The sequence below is a fragment of the Dipodomys ordii genome, unplaced genomic scaffold (assembly GCF_000151885.1).
Source record: "Dipodomys ordii isolate 6190 unplaced genomic scaffold, Dord_2.0 Scaffold81, whole genome shotgun sequence".
In the NCBI taxonomy this organism is placed as follows: Eukaryota; Metazoa; Chordata; class Mammalia; order Rodentia; family Heteromyidae; genus Dipodomys; species Dipodomys ordii.
In genome coordinates this window covers 5,077,023-5,085,084 of record NW_012267297.1, presented here as the reverse complement: position 1 = coordinate 5,085,084, position 8,062 = coordinate 5,077,023, and positions in this window count along the sequence as shown.

Here is an 8,062-nt window from a genome sequence, read left to right as displayed (position 1 = left end):
AGCCAGCCTGGGTAGGAAAGTCTGTGAGATTCTGATCCCCAATGAACCACCAGAAAACCGGAAGTGGCGCTGTGACTCACCACGGTAGAGCGCCAGCCTTGAGTGAAATATCTCAGGGACAGCGCCCAGGCCCTGAGTTCAAGTCCCACAACAGACAAAAAAAAAAACCAAACCAAACAAAAACTATAGTTATGTCAGAAGGACATCAGGTAACAGATATCGGCAGGAGTGATCCGGTATTATTTTAAGTACTGACATTTATTCCTACTCTTTTATGTGTTATTTTATGTTTTTGTGCTGGTATTGGGACTTGAACCCAGGGCCTGGAGCCTTTTTCCTCAAGGCTTGTGCTCAATCAACCACTGGAGCCATACTTCCACTTCTGCCATTTTTGTTTTCTTGCTGGTCATTGGAGATAAGCGTCTCACAGATTTTCCTGCCTGGGCTGAATTCAAACGGTGAGCCTCAGGCCTCAGCCTCCTGAGTAGCTAGCATGACAAATGTGAGCTAGAGACACAAAGCTCACAGTAATTCATGACTTAATGATTTTATTTTTTGTGTCAGTGCTATCCTCTTGGGAACGTTCAGTGAGCACTAGCGTCTCCATGGCCAACCATCTTTTCCTGTTTCTTAGTCCTGTAACGCATGCTTACGACATGCGTAATGGAGGAAAAGGTGGAGGAGCTCTTTACAGAAACCATCGCTAGGTTGAGGCAGGGATGGGAATTCCTTGATTAGAGGGATTGCATTTAGCCAAAGTAGGGAGATACAGGGTTTGTGTAGAATGCTTTGAGAACCTTCTGACACTGAAACTTCTAGAAGTGGCTGAGATTAAGAGAAGGTGAAGAGGAAGGAGATAGTCTTATATAGTCAGGATATACGTGTTTAAACTAATAACAAGGCCATCACTTGTAGCTCACGCCTGTCATCCCAGCTACTCAGGAGGCTGAGGTCTGAGGATCATGGTTCAAAGCCAGCTCAGGCAGGAAAATTCTGTGAGACTCTTATCTCCAATGAACCACCAGAAAACCAGAAGTGGTGCTGTGGCTCAGGAGGTAGAGCACCAGCCTTGAGCTGAAGAGCTGAGGGACAGCGCCCAGACCCAGAGTTCAAGCCCCATAACTGACCAAAAAAAAAAAAAAAAAAGAAATTATTTAAAGGAAATCAGGCTTAGAGAAAGAATTGGGACTCACTTTCATATGTGGGAGTCAGACAACTTAGAAACATAGATTACTAGAACCACGTATAACCATCCGTGTTTATAATATATACTTATTTAGCATATGATTATATCACACTCAGGGTTATATTCATATACACATAAACAAATTGACTAAAGCATGGTATGCTCATGGGAGGAAATAATGTAACGGCTCTGAACAACTAGCAAAAGTTTAATAAAATAAATAGTGGGAGCCAGATGCTGGTAGCTCCCGCCTGTCATCCCAGCTGTGAATGATGGGAAATGATGATGATAATGAAATCCAGAAGATTTTACCCATCAGAAATGTGGATTGCATTCAGTTGGACCGATCAAGAGAATTCCCTTTCAGTTCCAAAGAAGGATCTGAGCTTAACATAGGGTAACTCACTCTACAAACAACTGCTAAAACACATTTTTCCCTCCTGAGATTTTCCATGTCATTATAGAAACTAGGGGTTGTTAGTTGGTTTATGGAGAGATAGCATGGAGAAAAGAAAGAAACTTTGGATGGTCAAAAATTAAAAGGTAGCCAGGCACTTGATGGCTCATACCTGTCATCCTAGCTACTTAGGAGATCACGGTTCAAAGCCAGACTGGGCAAGAAAGTCTGTGAGACTCTAATCTCCAATGAACCATCATCAAAAGTGGGGGAAGGGTTGCTGTGGCTCAACTGGTAGAGCTCTAGCTCTGAGCAACAATGTTCAGGACAGCACCCAGGTACTGAGTTCAAGCCCCAGTACACCCCCTTCCCCTCCCCCCACATACAAATAAGTAGCACATTGTTTGATGGAGGGGTTAGATTCCACAATTAACCTTTATTTGGGGTGGGGGAGAAGGGTGACTTTTTACTTTTCTTCTATGCTTTCTGTATGTGAAATGACTTGATATGTTTCTGTAACAGAGGTATTTCCACATGAGATTTGAATGCCAATGGGATGAATGATAAAAGTGTGATATTTTCATAGAGTAATGGCCTCTTTACAGTCTCATTTATGGTATTACATGGTTGCAATGCTGAGTTACAGGCCTTTAAAAAATAAAGAGCCTAATCAGTGAATTGTCCCTTTGAGGAGATTACTGTTAGCAAAATGGGTGAGCTCTGAGCTCCCTTAGGATCCATTGACCCCACTTCTGGGAATTTACCCAAAGGACCACAAACAAGGCCACACTAAAGCTACCAGCACAACCATATTCATTGCAGCACTATTTACCACAGCTAAGATATGGAACCAACCCAGATGCCCCTCAGTAGATGAATGGATCAAGAAAATATTATATATATATACATACAATGGAATTCTATGCTTCCATCAGAAAGAATGACAATGCCCCATTCATAAGGAAATGGAAAGACCTGGAAAAAATTACATTACGTGAAGCCAGCCAGGCCCAAAGAAATATAGGTTGCATGGCTTCCCTCATTTGTAGTAACTAGAATACATCTATGATATTCTTAGCGGGAGATCACAATAGCCCGATTGCCAAGTTCATATATAATGAAGCGTGTCAGCATGAACTTCAAGAATTGGAAACAAGAGGTTCTTCTTCTGACCTGTATGAAATTATTTCTACTTTTTTCTTCCTGTTTTAGTTTTCTGTACCCTTTGTCTAGTATATAAGCTTATGTGATCCATGGTAGAGACTGGAATCACATAAACGGCAGGACAAAGGATGAACTAATGCAACAATGATCCTCACTAAACACTCCGCCTGTGGCGCTGTGGCTCAAGTGGTAGAGCGCTCGCCTTGAGCTTGAGGGACAGCGCCCAGGTCCAGAGTTCAAGCCCCAGGACCGGCCAAACAAAACAAAGAAATGTACTCAGGACCTTGCTTATGGGACTGTAACCGCTCTGTTCATCACCTTTACAATGAAAAAGGGAAAAATGGGAGCACTCTGTGTATGTGTGTGTGTGTGTGTGTGTGAGAGAGAGAGAGAGAGAAAGAGAGAGAGGGGGGAGGGAGGAGGGGAACGCAGCTGTACAGAAGAAAATTAAGAATCAGAGTGAACAGGTGGGTCTTTTTAAAAAATCTCAACACACACACACACACACACACACACACACACACACACTCACACTGATAAGATTTCAGCGTAGCTTCAAAGCTTGTACAAGAGACAAATGACCTACATTGCCAGCTTTTCTTTGAACCTCCCTAATCTGTTTCGAAAACAGAACAAACTGAAGTTCTCTCTCGTGAACTTGAGTAAATACATTCTTCTTCAAAGAGTGTGGCCGGAAGAAAAAAAAAAAGGCCTGCTTTTGTGTTACAAAAGTGCCTCGTGAGTCCTCTCTACATAGTTGTGGGGAAGATTTTTTTTTCCTTCCAAAAAAGCAACCTAAATCAAATACGTGGAGCAATCTCCAGGCTTTTAAGCTGTAACAAAGCAGGTTAATGGATCCAGACGTGTTAATTTGAGATTTCTCTCAAAGGGTCGTAGCAAATGAATCGTTACACTTGCTCCTCTCTGCACCTTGCTTAGAGAAGCAGTGTGGTACAAGATATAAGCATTGCACCAATATCTGGGGAAACGAAAACAATCACAAGCTTGTGATCTAGCCAAAGTCAATAAGAGTGGTCAAGAGAGGAGCAGCCAGGCCCTGGTGGCTCACACCTGTAATCCCGGCTACTCAGGAGGCTGAGATCTGAGGATAGAAGTTTGAAACCAGCCCAGGCCAGAAAGTCTATGAGACTCAAATCTCCAATTAGTCACAGAAAAAGCTGCAAGTGGTGCTGTGGCTCAAGTGGTAGAGCACCAGCCTTGAGCAACAGGAGCTCAGGGACAGCACGTAGGTTCAAAGATCAAGCCTCAGGATTGGCCAAAAAGAAAAGAAAAGAAAAAATAAAGGAGCAACCAAGGGCCTGGGAATGGCATTTGGTTTTCTATCTAAATGATGTTTACAGAATTTTCTCCCTTCCAATTGTGAGTGTGGAGGTTAGAAACAAATTTATCCAAATGATGCTGCTTCTTCCTCTCTGGGAAATTTCCCAGTGGAAGAAAGTCCAAGATCCAGCCTGGCTTGTGAGTCTTATGGTACTCTTAAAAATAAAAAAAAATAAAAGAATAACAACTGGGTGGGTATCCATGGCTCACGCCTGTCATCCTAGTTGCTCAGAAGGCTGAGATCTGAGGATCCTGGTTCGAAGCCAGCCCAGGCAGGAAAGTCCATGAGACTCTTATAAACTACTCAGAAAAAGTTGGACGTGGAGCTGTGGCTCAAGTGGTAGAGTGCTAGCCTTGAACACAAAGAGGCTCAGGGACAGAGAGCCCAGGCCCTGAGTTCAAGCCCTAGGACACACACACACACACACACACACACACACACACACACACGAATAACATTGAACTGAGTACTGGTGGCTCACGCCTGTCATCCCAGCTACTCAGGAGGCTGAGATCTGAGGATTGAGGTTCAAAGCCAGCCCGGGCAGGAAAGTCCGTGAGACTCTGATCTCCAATGAACCACCAGAAAACCAGAAGTGACACTGTGGCTCAAGTGGTAGAGCGCCAGCCTTGAGCAAAAGAGCTCAGGGACAGCGCCCAGGCCCTGAGTTCAAGCCCCATGACTGATTAAAAAAAAAAAGATAGCCAGGCACCAGTGGCTCACTCCTGTATCCCAACTATTCAAGAGGCTGAGATTTGAGGATCATGGTTTGAAGCCAGACTGGGCAGGAAAATGTTTGACACTCTTACCACCAAAAAGCCAGAAGTGGAGCTGTGGTTCAAATGGTAGAGCACCCCAGTCTTGAATGACAAAGCTAAGGGACAGAGCCCAGGCCTCACGTTCAAGCTCTGTTGCTGGCACCAAAAAAGGGGGGTATAGTAGTGGCGGTGGGTGGTAAAGCTCCAGTGGAATATGCTTGCCCAGCAAACACAACTCCCTGAGTTCAAATCTCAGTACTGCCAAACAAGAATGAGAAGTAAGCTAGGCATGCTTGTCCTATGGGCTAAGACAGAAGCAGAAATAGGAGGATCGCTATCCAGAATGAGGGAGGAAAGGAGAAGGAGGAGGAGGAGGATGAGCAAAACCCCAAGGAGCTCTGATCCAGTGTTCAAAGGATGGTGAAGCCAGTTACCTGAAAAAAAAAATTCAGAGAAACATTGCAACCCTGATTTCTAAAAGCCCACGTGTAAGGATTTCAGGTCCTGTGGTTCAGGGTGTGGTAGAGGATACTGATGAAGTATTCCTTTTGATAAGGCCGGGGGAGATGTTCAATGTTCCTCAGGGTTACAGATAAACCACCGCTGGGAAAATCTCAGAGGTAGATGAAGCAGACCATCTCCATCTCTGTGTGTTATGGCTGATTGTTCTGTTTTATTTTACAGAAATGTGACTTTTAGGCCATACTACTAGCTCTTATAAGTGTGTGTGTGTGTGTGTGTGTGTGTGTGTGTGTGTGTATGTGTGTGTGTTTGCAGTGTACGAACTTCAGTAAACACACACACATAAACAAAGTCCTGATGGTGTATCAATGACTGTGATTGTGTTAATACTGGTTAACCAACAGCTTTAAAAATACAATCGCTTCCATGTGGTCTTGTGCTAACCTCCAGGAATATGAATTGACCACCAATCATCACGATTTATCTGCTATGCACACTGGAGTTTATATTCTGGAGAAAGAGGCGGACACTGAAAGCAAATAGACAAATAAGTAAAAAATGCTTGTGACTCATTGAAGTATTTGTAGAGTTAAGAACAAGGTACTTAAGCTAGAAGTTAAAGAGCCTTTAAATAAAGAAGTCCAGACTCAAATCTCCAAGAAGTTAATATTTAACTTACAGGCCAGAGGCTGAAAAGATTCCAGGAGGGGAAAAAAAAAAAAGAAAAAGAGTCATTTGAAGTCATTTGGAGTTTAGGAAGCTAACCCTATCCATTAAAAATAAGCAAAATAACCAAGTGCTGGTGGCTCATGCCTGTCATCCCAGCTACTCAGGAGGCTGAGATCTGAGGATCTGGGTTCAAAGCCAGCCCCAGCAGAAAAGTCTGTGAGACTCTGATCTCCAATGAATCAGCAGAAAACTGGAAGTGGTGCTGTGGCTCAAAGCGGTAGCGTGAAAGAGCTCAGAAGCAGCGCCCAGGCCCTGAGTTCAAGACCCATGAACCACAAACAACAACAACAACAACAGAATAAGATGGGGATAGGAGTGAAGTTGGAGTGTGTGGAGCAAGAGTGCAGAACCTTCCAGACCAAGAGAAGAGCTTGGGATTCGAGCGAAGGAGCATCCGATGAGACTGGTGGCTTGGTGAGGGCATCCTGGCCGCCATATTGGGCCCACGTTAGTGAGAGGTAAGAGCAGAGCTGAGGCCGGATGGCTCAGCCTGTAATTCCAGCCATCACAGCAGAGTTTGAGGCCAGTCCGGGCACAAAAGCTCACGAGGCTTCATCACAAGGAAGGAGAGGGGCATGCCTGTCGTAGGAACTAATGAAGAAATGGAAATAGGCGGATCGCCATCCAGACCAGGCTGGCAAAAAAAAACCAGGGCTGGAGGCGTGACTCGGGTGATAAAGCACCTACCTAGCAAGGACCTGGCCTTGAGTACCTCCAAAACATGATGGTTATAAGAATAATACAGTATAGGGCTGGGAAGGTGGCTCAGTGGTAGAGTGCTTGCCTTGCATGCCTGAGGCCCTGGGTTCGATTCCTCAGCACCACATAAGCAAAAAGAAAAAAGCCGGAAGTGGTGCTGTGGCTCAAGTGGTAGAGCGCTAGCCTTGAGCTGAAGAGCTGAGGGACAGCGCCCAGGCCCAGAGTTCAGGCCCCACGACCGGACCAAAAAAAAAAAATAAGAATATTCCGTATATATCATAAATAAATATATACGATGCTATGTATGTCTAGAATATGTATATAATATATACTATTTATAGTATTATACAATACTATATATAATATAGTATATAATATATATTATATGCTATGTTTATAGATTATATACATGGTATATATTATATATTACATCAATTATATATGATATTTATAGATTATACTATGTACTATACACGATTATAGACTATGTAATCTATAAACATAGTGTATAATATATGCTATATTATATAATATAGTATAGTATATAATCTATAATCTATAGTATATATAATCTATATATAGACATAGTAAACAATCTGTACTATATTAAGAATACATGATGTATATATGTAATTTGTTTATAAACTTATAAGTTTAGACATGAACATATAATATAAATTATATATATTATATGTTAAGTTATATATTCTAGGCATTAGGTATGATATATGTAACTTCATTATGAATTTATATACATTTATGTATATATTAAATTATGTGTACTATATTATACACCTTTATGAATGCATATACACTTATTTGTAAACAAATAATAGGTTTTATGATCCATACATATATTATGTGTTATATTTAGTGTTATATTTAGTGTTATATTAGTATTAGCTCACCTTTGGTCGTCAGCTCCGCCCAGCCCTGAGCCCCTCCCAGCCCCGGGGCTCCTCCCTCTCTCCGCCCAGACCCTCTTGCTACCTGCATGGGGAACGAGGCCATGGGCTCCCTCTCGGAGGAAAATATAGTTCCTCTAATAAACCTTGTAATACTCTTTCTCCTGTGCCTGCTGTCTCCCCGTGGTCCCCTGGATGGACGTGAGCCTTCATGATTATATCTTGTATTCTATATAGATTACAAACTGGAGCTGGGCACTGGTGGTTCACACCTGTAATCCTTGTGAGGTTGAAATCCAGGACCTCAGGTCAAAGCCCAGACCAACTCAAGAGAATCTTATCTCCAAATAGCTAGCAAAAAGCCGGAAGTGGAGCTTGTGGTTCAGATGGTAAAGCATCAGCCTTGAGGGAAAGAGCTCA